Raw genomic sequence first — 17,338 nt, 5'->3', positions numbered from 1 at the left:
GCTCAATCCCAGGACCCTGAAATCATGACCTGAGCTGAAGGCAGACCCTTAGCCGACTGAGCCACCCAGGTGCCCCCCAAACTGTGCTTCTAACGTAAAGCTCTTCACCCACACACTGGATGCTATCACCCACTGCTTGCACAGGACATCACTCTGCAATTTTTGCTACCACCTCCTGCACTGTTAATCTTCTCTTCTCTCTACTGGATTATTACCATCAGCATAAAACATGCTATAATATTTTTCATTATTCAAAAATAAAAATTTCTCTGGATTTTACAACCTCCTCCAGATACTGTCCAGTTTCTCTGCTCTGCTTCTTAGGAAAACTCTTTGAATATTGTCTTTGCTCACTGTACCCACTTTCCTCACCTCTGATTCTCTTGAAGCTTCTCCAATCAGACTCTCATTCCCACTACTGCACTGAACTACTCCACTTACCAAGATCACCAAAGATCTCCACGCATTCACTCATTGAACACCTTCTATGTGCCAGGCACGTAGCCATCTGGGTTCTCACAATTGACATGGTGGTAGCTTCTGTGATCAGTAATCTTAGCCATCATCACCTCAATAACTTGGCAGTCCTGTCTCAATCCCTCCTTCTTGAAATACATCTTCTTGGGGCGCCTGGGTGGCTCAGTCGTTAAGCATCTGCCTTCGGCTCAGGTCATGATCCCAGGGTCCTGGGATCAAGCCCCACATCGGGCTCCCTGCTCCGCGGGAAGCCTGCTTCTCCCTCTCCCACTCCCCCTGCTTGTGTTCCCTCTCTCGCTGTATCTCTCTCTGTCAAATAAATAAAATCTTAAAAAAGAAAAAGAAAAAGAAATACATCTTCTTATGCTCCTGAAGGCCCTCCACTCTCCTGATTTTCCTTTTACCTTACTGCTCTTGCTCAGTCTCATTTTCTCAATCCACTTCCTCTTTCTAACTTCCAAATGTTGGGGCACCCCCAGGCTCCGACCTTGAACTTTTTCTCTTCTCTCATATATCCACACTTACTCCCTAGGTAATCTCATTGAGTCCCGAGCTGTAAACATAGTTGACCCTTGAACAACATAACCTTGAACTGCATGGGTCCACTTACACGCAGATTTTTTTCAATAAATATGGCACAGGACTGTAAACGTATTTTCTCTTCCTTATGATTTTCTCTAGCTTACTTTATTGTAAGAATACTGTATATAATACATATAACACAAAAAATATGTGTTAATCGACTGTGTATGTTATCAGTAAGGCTTCCAGCCAATAGTAGGTTATTAGTAGTTAAGTTTTGGGGAAACAAAGCTATACTCGGAATTTTGACCCTGCAGAGATTGGTGCCTGTGTTATTCAAGCTAGTGATTCCAAATTGATTCACCAGAGCCCATGTCAAATATTTTAATCTAGCTACCTACTCTTCCTGGATATCTAATTGGCTTCTCAGTCTCAACAGGTGCACAGCAAAGCACTTAGTTTTCCTCCTCAACCCCATTCCTCTTCAACGGGGTTTTGCTCCAGTTAAAAACCTAGAAACCACCTTGGTTCCTGTTTTTCCTTTATACCCTACATCCAATTGGTCTACAAGTCACTTTTAAAATATACGCAAGGGCACCTGGGTAGAGCAGTCGATTGAGCATCCAACTCTTGGTTTCAGCTCAGGTCATGATCTCAGGATGGTGAGATTGAGCCCTGCGTTGGGATCCATGCTCAGCGGGGTTTCTGCTTGAGATTCTCTCTCCCTCTCCCTCTGCCCACCCCCCGCTCTATCTCACACTCTCTGTCTCTAAAATAAATAAATCTTTTTAAAAATAAGTAAAATAAAATATATGCAAACTGCCAAAGTGTTTAGGAGTGAAGGGTGTTATGTCTGTAACGTACTTTGAAATGGGTAAAGAAAAAAGGAGCAATTGATGGATAAATACAAGGATGGATAGCTGTATGACAATGCAGATATGGTAAGATATTAACGATAGAACTTAGTGATGGGTATATGACTGCACTCTTTCAATTTTCCAACTTTTCAACTCTCCTATATGTTTGAAATTTTTCATAATAAAATGTTGGAGAGAAAAAAACCTGTAAAATCCAATTTCTCACCACCGGAATTCTAGACCAAGTCACTCTCATCTCTCACCTGGACTTTTGTCATCAGCTCTAAATGGTCTCCCTGCTCCCACTCTGGCCTCTTTATAGTCAATTATTTCACACAAAAGCCAGCACAATCTTTTAAATGTAAATAACGTTTATTCCCTTACCCCAAAACTTTCAAGGAAATTCCACATTCGTCAAAATAAGATCTTCAGACCTTACCAAGTTTAAAAGAACCTAAGCCATCTGGTTGCTGACTATATTCCAACATCATCTTTGTAACTGTCCTTACTCTTCTTTTCAGTCAAATTGGGATTTTGTAGTTCCTTAAATATGCTAAGCCTACTTCTGCCTCAGGGCCTCTGCTCTTACTGTTGCCTTGGTCTGAAATATTCTACCCCAAGATATATACATGGTTCCCTCCCTTACTTCATTCAGGTCTCTGGGCAAATATCCTCTGCTCAGAGACAACTTACCTAACCACCCTATAGAAAATAATGCACACCATCACCCCTTCTCCACACCATTCTCTTCACCTTTGCCCGACTTTATTTTTTTTTCCCACACCACTTACTAGTTGACATTATTTTATTTATTTATACTTTGGGTTGTTGTCAGTTTTCCTCACTGGACTGTAAATACCATGAGTAAACATGCCTTATTCAATGTTTATTCAGTGTTGTATTTTCAGCACCTAGAACAGTATACCCAGAATAGGCACTCAAGAACTATTCATATAATGGATACACTGAGTTTTCAAAACAGTTCTAACTGCTTTGCAAGAAATAGGTTTTCAAAATGTTTGGAAGTTCAATTTAGTACAAAATATTTTAAGCTGTTTTCCTGGAAAATATTTTATTTTATGACCTTTCTCATTGATTTGAAGTCAAATTTATTTAACACTTCACAGACACTGGATTACTGTTGTAAACAAGGGAAACCCAATCCCTGCTTTAATGGAATGCATAGTTCCACGAGAGAGGCACTTTTTAAATGATGACTAAGTGTGATCACTATTATAAAAAGGCAAGAAAAAATAATCTCTTTACTGAACAATAACCCACACTAAAAGCTAATTATTTCGAACCATTTCTACTTCTATAAATACTTTCAGGGGAATATGGACAGTTTTAATATTGACCAAATGGACAAAATAAGAAAGGAGTTTGAAATTTTCCAATTATAAATAGACTGTCTAGAACAGAGTCAAGGTAAGAAAGATTTGGCAAGTTTTGATAGGCTGATTCAATATAAATAGTCTCACTATAGTGAGAGCATTTGGCTTTGGACAGTAGTCCAGTTTCAGATGTGTCCAAAACTATTAGCTTGTAGGGACTCGAATTCCTACCATGACCTTGTTACCAAATGGAAGGCAGAAAAGACTGAAGGTCCTGGATTACTGTAGCCACAAATCTCATTAGGGTCAAGATTTCTCCTAGTTGCAACAACAAGAATCCTAATATACTTTCTGAGTGATGAAGGCTCACAAAAGGAAGAAATGGACTACTTATTAATTCTGTCTGCCAAATAGGTACAGAAATGACAAAACCTGATACTTTCAACAGTTGAATACATTTTACCTATTTGATGCGTTTTCTCCCCACACATGAAACTTAAAAAAATGGAAAATGTAGTTGCTATTCAAAAGACAAACATGGGCCCTTTCCCTAAAGTGATTATACTTAAAAACAATCCATTAATACCGGAATTTCCACCTCAAATTATAAAGCAAATTACATATTCTTGTTTCTAACTCAATAGACTCATCTTTTTCTTCCCTTTAATGTTTGTTTTACAGCTGAGTTAAAAAATAGGAGTGTATAATTAAAATCCCCAGATCTGTAATTATAAGCTCTACTGCAGTGTAATTGTTGAGTCTTTTGATGATTCCATCACTAACTGTGACTTTTAAAATTTCCAAATACCACTTCACCATAAAAATCTGATCATTATCAGTCTTCAGTCAATATACTTGACTGACTGGAAAATATTATTTATTTCCATCTATAATTTGTGGCCTACATTGATTCATTGCACTTATTTTAATCAAAGAGGGAAAATAATAAAAGCATAGAAATAGATTTTGATTTGTCATTAAAACGGTGTATCTTTTTTTTCTCCCAAGGCCTAGTATGAAATTTTTAGAAATTATCTTTTATTGGAATTAAAAAAAAATCTTTCCAACAAGTTTTTAAAATGTTGATTTAGGGGTGCCTGGGTGGCTCAGTTGGTTAAGCATCTGCCTTTGGCTCAGGTCATGATCTCAGGGTCCTGGGATGGAGCCCCACATCGGGCTCCCAGCTTAGCGGGGAGTCTGCTTCTCCCTCTCCCTCTCCTTCTGTGCTCTCTCTCTCAAATAAATAAATAAAATCCTTAAAAAATAAATAAATAAAAAATAAAACGCTGATTTAGCTGATCACTTCCTTAGCCTGTTATAAAATTTCCTAAAATTCCCAGTTTGCAAAAGAAAATAAAAGTTTGCTAATGAGGGCTCCTGGGTGGCTCAGTTGCTTAGATCCGGATCCCAGGGTACTGGGATTGAGTCCTACATCAGGCTCCCTGCTCACTGGGGAGTCTGCTTCTTCCTCTGCCCCTTTCCCCCACCTGTGCTCTCTCTCTCTGTCAAATAAACAAAAAAATCTTAAAAAAAAAGATTTAAAAAAGTTTACTAATGGAATGACAATATATAGGTAAGATCTCTATTCTGAGGTTTGTCATTCATTTGGGGGTAACTTGAAAGACATATTATACCCTAAAATGATGATATTAAACCTTTTTTCATGAAAGTAGACAAACCCCTCCCAATCCCATCTTTCCACCTTCCACACAACTTTCCTCCCTCCCCAGCGTCCCGCCATGCTGCTTGTCCTCAAAGCCTGGGCTTATTTTCACAAGGTGCTAATTAACTGTTTCCATAGACAGAATTAGGCACAACACACTTCTTTGACAGATAACTTCTAGGGAATAAGTTTATTTTACCATTAAGAAAGGAAAAGACAGAATACATGTTGAGCAAGAAAACTCTCGCCCTCCAGTTCCTGTTCATGACGGTCAAAGGCATCTGTATTGCCTCAAGAAGTAGGATTTTTTAAGCAGAGTTGAATTGAGACATTCATTTAGAGGCAGTTAGACATCCAAACCTGACTTTCAAGGTAATAAATAATAGAGAAAGCTGCATGCTACCTCCTCCCCACCCCCACTCCCATCACCACTTACTAAGGAAGGTTATGAAGGGCACATGGATGGCAGTGGACAGTGTTTGTCATGTGGATGGGTTGTGACATGGTGAGGTGGGGTAGAGCTGAGACCCGGGGAAGCATCTGGAAGACCTCCATGGGGAGGAGTAGGGAGCGCCTCAAGTCACCCAGGGATCTCATTACTGCAGTGTCAGAAGGGAAGCAGGTTTTCTTTCTGCAGCCAGTTTGTAATCATCCCAGGATGAACCTCAGCCATTGCTGACTTGCCCTTTCTGGACATTTCCTCACTGCCCACTCTCCACTCTGATTGAAATTAATATAGCTGCCCCAGATTTCCTTGGATCAATGTTAACAGCGTATATCTTTCTCTATCTCTTTACTTTTAACCTATTTGAGTTTTTATATTTAAAATACGTTTCTTACAGACAATGTATAGTTGGGCCTTGTTTGTTTTTTATCCACTCTGACAATCTCTGTCATTCAGTTAGTGCATTTAGACCATTTGTGTTATTTGAATTAATATCTACCATGTTTGTAACTCGTTTCTATTCATTGTATTTGTCCCTTGTTTTTTCCTTTTGTTTGTTTTATTTGAACATTTTATATGATTCCTTTTATTTCTTAGCATATGAATTTTACTTCTTTGAAGTTTTGTTTTAGTTACTGTCTCAGTGTTTCCAATATGCCTCCTCAGCTAATCTAAGTATAGCTTCAAAACAACACTATATCACTGTACATATAGCGTAGGTATCTTGTAACAGAATAGTCCCAGTTTTTCCCTCCTGTCACTTACAATATTGCTGTCATTCATTTCACTTATCAATATACTAATATCTTCCAATACATTGTTGCTATTAAAGTTATCTCTTAGATCAATCAAAAATAGAAAAATTATTTTTACTTTCACTTATTTCTTCTTTCATTCTCTTCCTTTCTTTATGTAGATCCATGTTTATGACCTATATTATTTTCCTTCTTGCTGATGAACTTCCTTTAATGTTTCTTGTAGGTCAGGTAGGCTAGAAATTAATTTCCTCAGATTTTGTTTGTCTGAGAATGTTTTAATTTCTCCTTTGCTTTTGAGAGATAATTTCACTGGATATAAACTTCTTAGTTGATTTTTTTCCTGCAACATTTAAAATATTTTATTCTACTTTCTTTTGACTTGCATGGTTTCTAACAAGAAGTATGTTATATTTTTCATCTTTCTTCCTCTATAGGTAAGGTGGGCTCCCCCCCCCCCGTGGTTGCTCTTAAGATTATCTCTTTGTCTTTGTTTTTTGAACCTTTAATATGATTTGCCTATGGGTGTGTGTGCATATATATATGGGTGTGTGTGTGTGTGTGTGTGTGTATGTGTGTGTATATATATATATATATTCCAGATGAGATAAGGCTCCAGAAAAGTCTTTTACCCTGGACAGTAAGCCACTGTTATGGAAAAGGCTTTGGGTTTATTTCATGATTCTCTTCTCCCTTCTATCCCAGAGACACAAGGTGATCTTTCTGGGATCAGCACTGTGAGAACCTAATGGGGTTCCCGCTGGTAAAGCCCCATAGTACTGTGGCACCCAGAAGCAGCTCACTCTCTTGCTACTCCACACTCAGCCTCAAGCAATTCACCAAAATTACTGTATCTTTACACCAGCTATGGTTCTATCAGCTTCTGCTCTAGGTAAGCAGAATTTGGCTGTGATCTTTCCGGATTCACCTGTCCCTCTAGATTATGGAGTGATTGAAAATCAAGTCATTGATTTTCAGTTTGTTCAGGATGAGAGGTCCCACTTTTTCTCCATGTTGGAATCTCCCCTGAACCATAGCGTCAGGGATCTTTAAACATATACAGGAGCAATGGTGGTATGGCTTGAAAAGTCTCAGTCCGGGAACTTAGGTGATCTTATCTAGAGAACTTATCTAGAGATAAAGTAAATCCACTCTTGTCACATTGATTACTATGAGCCAGGTCCTCACCTGAAGTTTCATTTTCCTCATTATAATGACCCCAGATATGCCACATTGAATGTCAATCTTACAGTGGGATCTAGTATAATCTTTCCACTCTGTGCAGTGCTAATTAGGCATTACACGAAATGCTAACAGGTGTCACATTTTATTTAAAAAGTGTTATGGACGAATAATTATAACAAATCTGATTAAACAAACATCTCTCTATTAGAGAACTCTTCAGGGCATTGAATATGCTGTATATTGAGAGGAGATAGGTAGATATCATTCTCCAAAATCATTTGATCACAGACTCTTATTTTCCTCATAGTGTCTCTGGTGGAACTTGGCTTTGTTGGTATGATAGGAAACACACAGGTTTTAGAGTAAAATGGTCACGGGTTTGAACCTCAATTCCATGACATATCCTTTAGGCAAACTGCTTAATCCTATTAGCCTTCTGTTCCTCACCTATGAATTAAAGACATAATAATCTAGTTTGTTGATCCACGAGTTGATATCATAGAAGATAGTAGCATCCAGCTCAAGGATTAACATGGGAATTCAATGATATAAAGTATGGGTGTGTCACATGAAAAGCATTTACAGTCATCATCAACAGCAGGCTCTAAGACAGTGGTGAGCTCTTCCCCAGAGGAGAACCAGTTTTTCTCTGAAACACAGGAAGAATCAATAGGAAGGCTCAAACAAATGAAAGTTGTTGCCCAGTCATGAATGCTTGAATAACACATCTGGTCTGATCTACTGTGTCAGAAGGATGTGTGTGGGAGTGTATCTAAATGTAAGTTTCCACAGCCTATGTCAACACCAAAATGTCATTCCATGTTTGGTAAAATTCACAAAGAACATTTCATGAGCCTTCCAAATATGGCCCAGAAACCAGTTCCCTTCCACGAAAAGTATAGGGCCGGGGCCAGAAGCATTTAATCTGTAAGAGCAAGCATTTAGGAGTCCTTCATCAGAAATGAATTACTTGTGTTAATTGGCTAGTAAGTCATTGTGGTTGCATGTTAGAGTCACAGCTAAATCCTATTGGACTGTGACATGTTTTCCACCCTAAAATGTCAACATGGTGGGTGAGCTGCCATGGAGAACGCCAAGGAAACAATTGTGATATGATATCTGAATCCCATATGGCTGGAGTTGCTCAGTGCTGGATTCAATACTATAATCTTGAACATGTTGATTTGGAGCAATATGCATGATTAGGTGGCTTAATTGCATATTGCAAAGGAAGCTGTGACCTTTCCAGTCCCATCCTGGATGTGGTATTGTGCATTTGGGAGGAGGATGAGACAAATGTGTGTGTGGGAGCTTGGCAACACCAGTGTTTCCTTGTGTAATTACTTGCATGCACTCAATACTTTTAGAAACCCTGTGAACAATGACTCAAATATCAGTGGCCATCTATTGTTTAAAGAACATTCGTCGAAGTCAAGTTGCCTTCAACAAGGATTTAGGAGCATTACCAGTAAACTGTAAATGTTCAAAGTACAGCTTCGACATGAATAGTTATCTAATTTTTAGCCAATTTGGGAAAGTAATACAATATTAAAAATTAAAGATGTAATATTCTTGTCTGTAAATCCACTAGCTAAAAATGTAACGGCCTAACAATGCCACAACCATTCCATATGGCATCAAAAATTAAGACATTAACATAAATCCTGTCATTTGCAAGATATTTTACAGTTTAAAAGCTTATTTCACCTTCATTATGAGAGAAGACAAAGTGGATACTTTTTTCCCAATTTTACAGTTAAAACAGAAAAGCGGAAATGTTAAATGACTTGCAGCCACAAAGTTAGGACTGAAATCCAAGCCTCCTGAAACCAAGTCTATAGTTTCCCACTTCCCCATCCCCATGGTATCTATAATGGGAAGACACCTATTCTGAAAATAAGCGCTTTCCTGGGGCATTATAAAGGCTAAAGATGAGAACCAGAGTTTTGAATTACAAATTAATCACGGGAGAAAAGCTGTACTGTTTCTTGACAATGTGTGTAGCCAAGACCCCAAGAATGAAATGAAATAACTTAGCATCTTTTGTCAAAAGTTACCTAAGGATTAGGCTGGGCTTGTCTTCACAGAGTGGAATGCACTGGAAGAGAAGCAATTACCCAGACAACCCGGCCCTCAATCATTTTCATCTGAAATGTCCTGATAATTGAAGCAAAAGGTATGTTTGCAACTCAAATCGCGGGTATAATTGACCTGATTATCCCTATGGCTTTATATGTGAATGCAGTTACACATAAAACCACCAGGTGTTGATACCCACTGCTCCAACCCATAAATTACCCCCCAAACAGCATCCTTCGGATCCTTGGCCTCTGCTCTGCAAATGACTGTGCCCGGGGCAGTGTCTTCTAGAATATAAATCTCAGTAACTGCCAGAAAATGTATAATAGATACGCTTGAATGAGTGTTACCATGACAAGCCCAAAAGCCCTCATCCAACCCAGGATTTGAGATAAAACTTAAGGCACTGTGCTTCCTTAGCACAGATGTTCTTATAAGATGATTCCCATTAATCATAATAATCATAATAATAATCATTAAATAGACACCATTCATCAAGTGTCTATCATGTCAGGTATAAAGCAAAGAGGTTTGTAAATTTAAACAATAACAATGTTGAGCATTTTCCAAGTGCTTATTAATTACTAGGCACTTACTAGCATTGGCGATTTTATTATTGTTTCCATTTTACTAAGGTTTAGAAAGATTAAGTAACTGGGGTGCCTGGGTGGCTCAGTCGTCTCCGTTTCGGCTCAAGTCGAGATCTCAGGCTCTTCAGCGGGAGCCCCGCATGGGGCTCTGGGCTCAGCTGGGAGTCCGCTCGAGATTCTTTCTCTCCTGCTCCCTCTGCCCCGCCCCCTGCTCATGCACGCGTGCGCGCGCGCGCTCTCTCTTTATCAAATAAATAAATCTTTAAAAAAAAAGTAAGATTAAGTAACTGACTCAAGGTCACACAGCTAATACACTAATATTGCACTGACCAAACTGTGGTTGGCAGTAACTCTACGTCAGTAATGCATTCATATTTAACAGCTCTCCGCTACTGAACACTTTCCATAGGCTGGATACTTTCTCTCTTCGAGTCTCATAATTATCCCATAGAGCAAATGCTGTTATTGTCCTCATGCTAGCAATGAGGAAACTGGGGCTCAGAAGGCAGATGCCCAAGTAACACAGCTAGCAAGTGACAGAGGAGATTTAAAGCTGAGTCTTCCGGATTCTAAAACCTGTTTTCCTTTCATCACACCCTGAAGCTTCCTGATAAGTTAATTTAATACTATAAACTGATATGAAGATAGATGGGATTTTCAAGCTGTGATTAAGCACAGTGTTCGCATAGACTCCCCTACCCAAAAAGCACAGCCTTGGGCTCAGGCTGACCCTCTGGTTTATGGTTCCCTCTACCCTGGGAGCCCCACGAGGGCAGTAATCCTGTCCTTGCTTCCTAGTGCCTTATACAGTATCAGGCTTTTCAACAAATATTTATTTAACTTTTTAAAAATGCAAATGTTTGGGACACCCGGGTGGCTCAGTCAGCTGAGCGAGCGTCTGCCTTCAGCTCAAGTCATGATCTCAGGGTCCTGGGACTGAGCCCCATGTCAGGCTCCCTGCTCAGTGGGGAGTCTGCTCAAGATTCTCTCTCTCCCTCTGCCCCTCCTCCCACTTGTGCTTGTTCTCTCTCTCTCTAAAATAAATGGGCAAATCTTTCAAAAAAATGCAAATACTTATTCTTTACACCTTACGATGGAAGAAGACAGGAAGATGGTTGAAATCCCCCTTTGGCTGATAATTCCCATCCAGGGAACAGAAAGTGCATACACAAAAGGTAACTTGGATTCCTTTTCCCATTCTGCCTGTGCAACCCCACTTATATTGCTCAATGACAGGTAGCAATTTGAAGATTACATAACCGGAGCATACCTTGTCTCATTTCCATTGATTTATCCATATAATCAGATCACTTCAAGCTTTGATATTATTTTTCCAGGAAACTAGTTTTGGCTGTGTTTTTCTTTCTTTCTTTCTTCCTTTCTTTCTTTCCTTTTTTTTTTGTTTGTTTGTTTGTTTGTTTGACACCCACCCAGCCACCCCTCTGAAGCTCATTCTTTTGCAAATCGAACAAGCATATATCCTGCAAGGAAGGAATTTCAACAAGAATAATGATAGTCTCAACCTCAAATGGAAAAGTATATTCTCTTATGCTATAACGTTGTAGAGACAGATATTAACTCATTTAGTTTTGCCTTTATCTGCAGATTTATTTATGCTCTGAAACGATTCATAATTGAACTGTTTCTAAAGCTATCTAGAACTGGTCTCTGATACAGTTATGATAATGTGACCATCTTTCCTACAGTTTTTTATTGTCTGTAATTTGACTACAATAGTGCTGAATATTGAAGTATAAATATATTTATTATAGTAACAACTACTGTGTGTTAATTGCTTGTTAAGGGCCAAGCACTAAGATGGTACTTTGCATACATTATCTCGTTGGATCTTCTTACCAACCCCTGAATGAGGGGGTATTATTATGATTATTAATCTCTTTGTACAGAAAAGAAACCTGGGGGGGGGGGCACCGGGGTGGCTCAGTCGGTTAAGCATCTGCCTTCAGCTCAGGTCTGATCTCAGGGTCCTGGGATTGAGCCCCTCATCGGGCTCCCTGCTCGACGGGAAGCCTGTTACTCCCTCTCCCACTCCCCCTGCTTGTGTTCCCTCTCTCACTGTCTCTCTCTCTCTCTGTCAAATAAATAAATAACTCTTAAAAAAAAAAAAGAAAAGAAAACCGAAGTGCAAAAAAGTCAAGTAATTTACCCAAGGTCCTGCTGCTACTCACTGGGAGAGCTGTAGTTCACAACCTGGGTACGTCAGATCTCAAAACCTGTGCTTAGAACAGCTCTGATGTACACCTCACCAAAACGAAAACAAACACAACAACAACGAAAACCAGTAAGTACTACTTGAATGATCTTTGCTGCCTTTTGCTGTTTAGGCTTATAACAAAAATCAAATGAAGAACGAGCATGAGAGCATTTTGCACTTAACTGAGGCTGAAAGCAATTTTAAAATCCGACAATAGCAAGATTTAGCAATAGCCTCCTAATGGATATCCTTTGTCTCCCTAGAATCTGTTCTCCCCAGAGCACTTAGAGCGGTTCTTTTATTTTTTTTATTTTTATTTTTTTAATATTTTATTTTTTTATTTGACAGAGAGAGAGTGAAAGCACAAGTTGGGAGACAGAGAGAGGGGAAGTAGGTTCCCTGCCAAGCAGGGAGCCCGACATGGGACTCGATTCCAGGACTCTGGGATCATGACCTGAGCCGAAGGCAGCTTCTTAACCGACTGAGTCACTCAGGTGCCCCTAGAGCGGTTCTTTTAAAATGTAAGTAAATCCTATCCCTCTTCCACAAAACCCCCAGTGGTTTCTTACATATGGGAGGTGGATTTAAATGTCCCCAATTCCTTAGTCTTCCCTTTATTCATGCCCTTTGCCGTGTGGGGTTGCAGTTGCTTCCATTAAAAGCAGTGTCTACGTCTCTACCCTATATAACAAGGACATGGGACTTGCTTTTACCAAGGAGATGTGAGCAGAGTCCTTGAAATGTGCATGTGGAGTTGTGCGTGTCCTCAGTGTTAAAGGAGAACGAAATGTAGGAGAAACAGACCGGAACCCCACCCAAAGCCCAGAGCCAAACCAGGCTAGATCAGCTAACTACCAGCCAATCCACAGACACGTGAGCAAGAAAAAAAATGCTTATTGTTGAATGCCACTGAGTTTTGAGGTGGTTTGTTATACAGCACTGTTGCAGCTAATGGTAAATAATGCCTTACCTTCCTCAGAATACATCCAAAATTCTAGCTATTTCCCCTCAGGCTTTATAAGGCCTCCCTCTGGGAACACTTCACTTGCCATTCCTTCTCGCTCACTCCTCTCAGCCACAGAAACCTCTTGCTGTTTTTTCAAAGCATCTTAATGTGCTTTACAAAGTATTTGATATTATTTGATGCCCTTAATCACTGGATGAGATTCTTAGGCAATAGGAAATTATGATCCCATTTTGCAGATGTAAACACTGTAGATCCAAACCTTGCAAAAGGAGATACAACTATTTAATGATAGTACTGGGGTCAGCCATCTGTCCACTAACATTGATGAAACCCCAGATCCTGTTTGTGTATGTTTTACTTTGGACAAATGACTTAACCCCTCTCTGTTCTCATTTTTTATCATCTATTCAGTTAGTTTCATCTGTAAGTTTTAGCTATAAGGTTTATCGATAGGGTTTTATCTATTTTCCTAGTAGGCTATTTTTAAAGTATGTAAACAACTGTATTCTAAATGATGGGTTTAAAAAGTTAAGGAGGGGCTGTACTGTATCTCCACATACAAACTGGTACAAACATTTAACTGAATCTAAATTATGGGATGCAAAGAAGACCAGACAATTCAAGCCAAGGAGAGAGTGTATCAGGGAAACTGCTTGCTGGAAGGTAGAGTTTGAGATGCACAGACCCCTTTGCTCCACTCCCCTCTGGATGCTCCCTGCCTCACACTCTCCCAGCCACCCTGGTACTTGGTTTTATGACATGCTAATTTTCAAACTTCTAGGCTTTTGCGGATCGTGTTTCCTTTGACAGAATGTCCTTGCCCTTGAGTCCTCTTGAAGGATTGTTAGCTTGTTGGCAGGCCTCTCGCAAGCTTTCTGAGTTTGAATCCTCCTCTGGGTTACAACTGCCAACAACCTCTGTGTAGCCCGGATCACCATGATACCAACATAACTAACAATGATTTAGTACTGACTGGCTACCAGGGACTCTTCCAAGCACTTTGTGTACTTAATACAGTCTAGGAGGCAGATTTTGTTCTTACTCCCATTTTACAGGTGACAAAAATTAGAACAGAGAGGTTAAGTCATCCCCTCAAAATAATACGTACAAAACCAGGACCTGAACCCAGACAGTTCGGCTCCAGAGTCCGTCCTCTTAACCACGATTTCATACTGCCTGTCATGATTCACCACGACTGATCATGGAGCTATCTATTCATCCTATCAGTTTTGGAATCTCTTAAAGCTGGGAGCCAATTCAGGTTCACCTACATAAGACCCTTTGGTGGGAATCACATATTGCTCTTAAAGACTTCATTACTCAACATGGCAAGCAGCGTGAGCTTCATGTTCACATTGGTTCTCCGAGCTCTCAAGTCCCATGAGGGTCATGCAGAGGGGCCCAGGCGAATGCTGTGCAGGCAGTGGGTTTGCATCTGATTTGAGAAACCCTGACCTTAGGAAGACTAAATCTTCTAAAATGAGCAGTTAGTCTACTTGAACACTGCCCCAGAGGGAGACAATAACTTTATTATATGAGGTGCTAAATAAAACTTCCTAATATGGCTCATAGGCTTTGCAGGCTCTGTCCTCCACCCCTGTCACAGTCTAATCTCTCACTACACTTCCCCTTCAGCTCCTGCCACTTTGGCTTTCTCTCAGCCCCCACTTCTCCTCACCATGCCCCTTCTTGCCACAGGGCCTTTGCGCATGCTGTTCCCTCTACCTGGAGTTCTCGCTTTCCCTTCATCTATTTAGTTTCTATTAATTTTGAAGGTTGCTTCTTCATGTAGCTCTTCCTCAGGAAAGATTTACTAAGTCAAATGTCTTCTTTAGGTGCTCTCATACCCCCATGGACCTCTCTTTCATGGCTTTTATTACATTTACAATTTTATATTTGTGTGTATTCACTTGATTAATATAACTCCCTATGAACCAGTAAACACCATGAGGGCAAGGACCATGTTCTGCCACCAGAGTCCCAGTGCCTTGCCCTGCGCCCCAAGAGGTAGCTATAAAATAAATGGATCGTGATGTCCCCAAAGATTTTTAGACTGTCTGGCACATAATGGTATCCCAATGAGAGGTTGCTAAATTAATAATATATGGTGAGGGGCGCCTGGGTGGCTCAGTCGGTTAAGCGTCTGCCTTCAGCTCAGGTCATGATCTCAGGGTCCTGGGATCGAGCCCTGCATTGGGCTCCCTGCTCGGTGGGGAGCCTGTTTCTCCCTTTCCCTCTGCCCCTCCCCCTCGCTCATGCTTTCTCTCACTCTCTCAAATAAATAAATAAAATTTAAAAAAATAACATATGGTGGGAGATAAGAAGGGAGGGAATGATAGTTTCATCTTAAAACCATTGTGTTACCAAGTAATAATACTGTTTGTCTACATACCTCCCACTGATGTGGAGATCTATGGGACAGCACAAATGGATGGGTTACAGGATTTGCACTAATAACAGAGAAGTATGAAGTGAGACAGACACAGTGATTATGGCAACCCATGTATGTTCAGAGGCATTTTCCAGAAGAGGGCTGGCATTTTCAATGGCAAAATTTGGGAAAGCTAAAACATCTTGGAGGAAACACAAAACTTTATTTTTAATAAGGATTTCTGCAATGTATTTGCCAAGCACAAAGGAAAAGCACACAAAATACTTAGAGCTCCTTTTTTAATTCGAAGTCTTAAAATCAGTTGAGTTGGCTTGGTAGGATCATCAAGAACTGTGAGGGGTCCGACAACGTACTGTACCTACAAGCTAACAAGTTAACCTGTTACAGCTTCATTGATATGCTGGCAGAACCACACGGCACCTGGGTCAGAGACTGTGCTGGTTAATTTTATGTGTCCATGACTGGGCGCAGACATTTGCCCAAATGTTATTCAGGATGTGTCTGTGAGGGTGTATCTGAAGAAGATTAACATTTAAATTAGGGCCCTTGAATTAAGACAGAATGCTATGGGCCCTTTCGGCGGTTCGCTGGTGCCTCCCCTGTCCTCACCCGGCCGAAGCCCGGGGAACCAGAGCGAGACGCGGGTACCACATGCCGACGCAAGCTGACGGCCCTCGACTACCACAACCCGGCTGCCTTCAACTGCAAAGATGAAACAGAATTTAGAAACTTTATTGTTTGGCTTGAAGACCAGAAAATCAGACACTACAAGATTGAAGACCGAGGTAATTTAAGAAACATCCACAGCAGTGACTGGCCCAAGTTCTTTTAAAAGTATCTCAAAGATGTTAACTGTCCTTTCAAGATTCAAGATCGACAAGAAGCAATTGACTGGCTTCTTGGTTTAGCTGTTAGTCTTGAATATGGAGATAATGCTGAAAAATACAAGGACTTGGTACCTGGTAAGACAAAAAATGCTGACAATGCTGCTAAAAATGCAGAGCCATTGGTCAACTTGGATGTAACCAATCCTGATTTTAAGGCTGGTGTAATGGCTCTGGCCGACCTTCTTCAGATTCAGCGTCATGATGATTACCTGGCAATGCTTAAGGCAATTTGCATTTCCGTCCAGGAGCGCCTGACCCAGGATGCAGTTGCTAAAGCAAATCAAACGGAAGAGGGCTTGCCTGTTGCTTTAGACAAACACATTCTTGGTTTTGACACAGGAGATGCAGTTCTTAATGAAGCTGCTCAAATTCTGAGATTGCTGCATATAGAAGAGCTCAGAGAGCTACAGACAAAAATTAATGAAGCCATAGTAGCTGTTCAGGCAATTATTGCCGATCCACAGACCACAGGCTGGGGAAAGTTGGAAGATGAACATCTTAGGATTTCATCTTCTCACCTACTTACAATTGGGAAACATGTACGCTCTGGCATGTGTTTGGAAATCAAATGTCACATTTTCGAGGGAAGAATCCTAGAAAACTGACTATGTTCTCGAGATTTACCATCATTGCTTTTTCTTTAATAAAGTTCAGGAAAGTGGAAAAAAAAAAAAAAGACAGAATGCTATGGACTGAATTGTGTTCCCCCAATTTCATATGTTGAAACTAACCTCCAGTGTGACAATATCTGGAAATGGGATCTTTAGGAGATAATTAAGGTTAAACAAGGTTACAAGGGTGGGGCCCTTACTTTTTTTTTCTCTTTAACATGTTTAGAAATGTGTATCAGGGGGGCGCCTGGGTGGCTCAGTCGGTTAAGCATCTGCCTTCAGCTTGGGTCATGATCCCAGAGTCCTGGGATTGAGTCCCACATCAAGCTCCCTGCTCAGTGGGAAGTCTGCTTCTCCCT

The 17,338-nt window shown here is 40.4% G+C and overlaps 1 pseudogene; it reads left to right on the top strand.

Annotated features, from left to right (window-relative positions):
- The first annotated feature begins 8,619 nt into the window (after nucleotides 1-8,619).
- LOC118519228 (RNA transcription, translation and transport factor protein pseudogene) lies at nucleotides 8,620-16,861 on the top strand (annotated as a pseudogene).
- The last annotated feature ends 477 nt before the right edge of the window (nucleotides 16,862-17,338 follow it).

This window comes from Halichoerus grypus, chromosome 1, assembly GCF_964656455.1.
Source record: "Halichoerus grypus chromosome 1, mHalGry1.hap1.1, whole genome shotgun sequence".
NCBI lineage: Eukaryota > Metazoa > Chordata > Mammalia > Carnivora > Phocidae > Halichoerus > Halichoerus grypus.
Note: the sequence above shows the minus strand (reverse complement) of the source record. Positions and strands in the feature narration are given on the sequence as shown.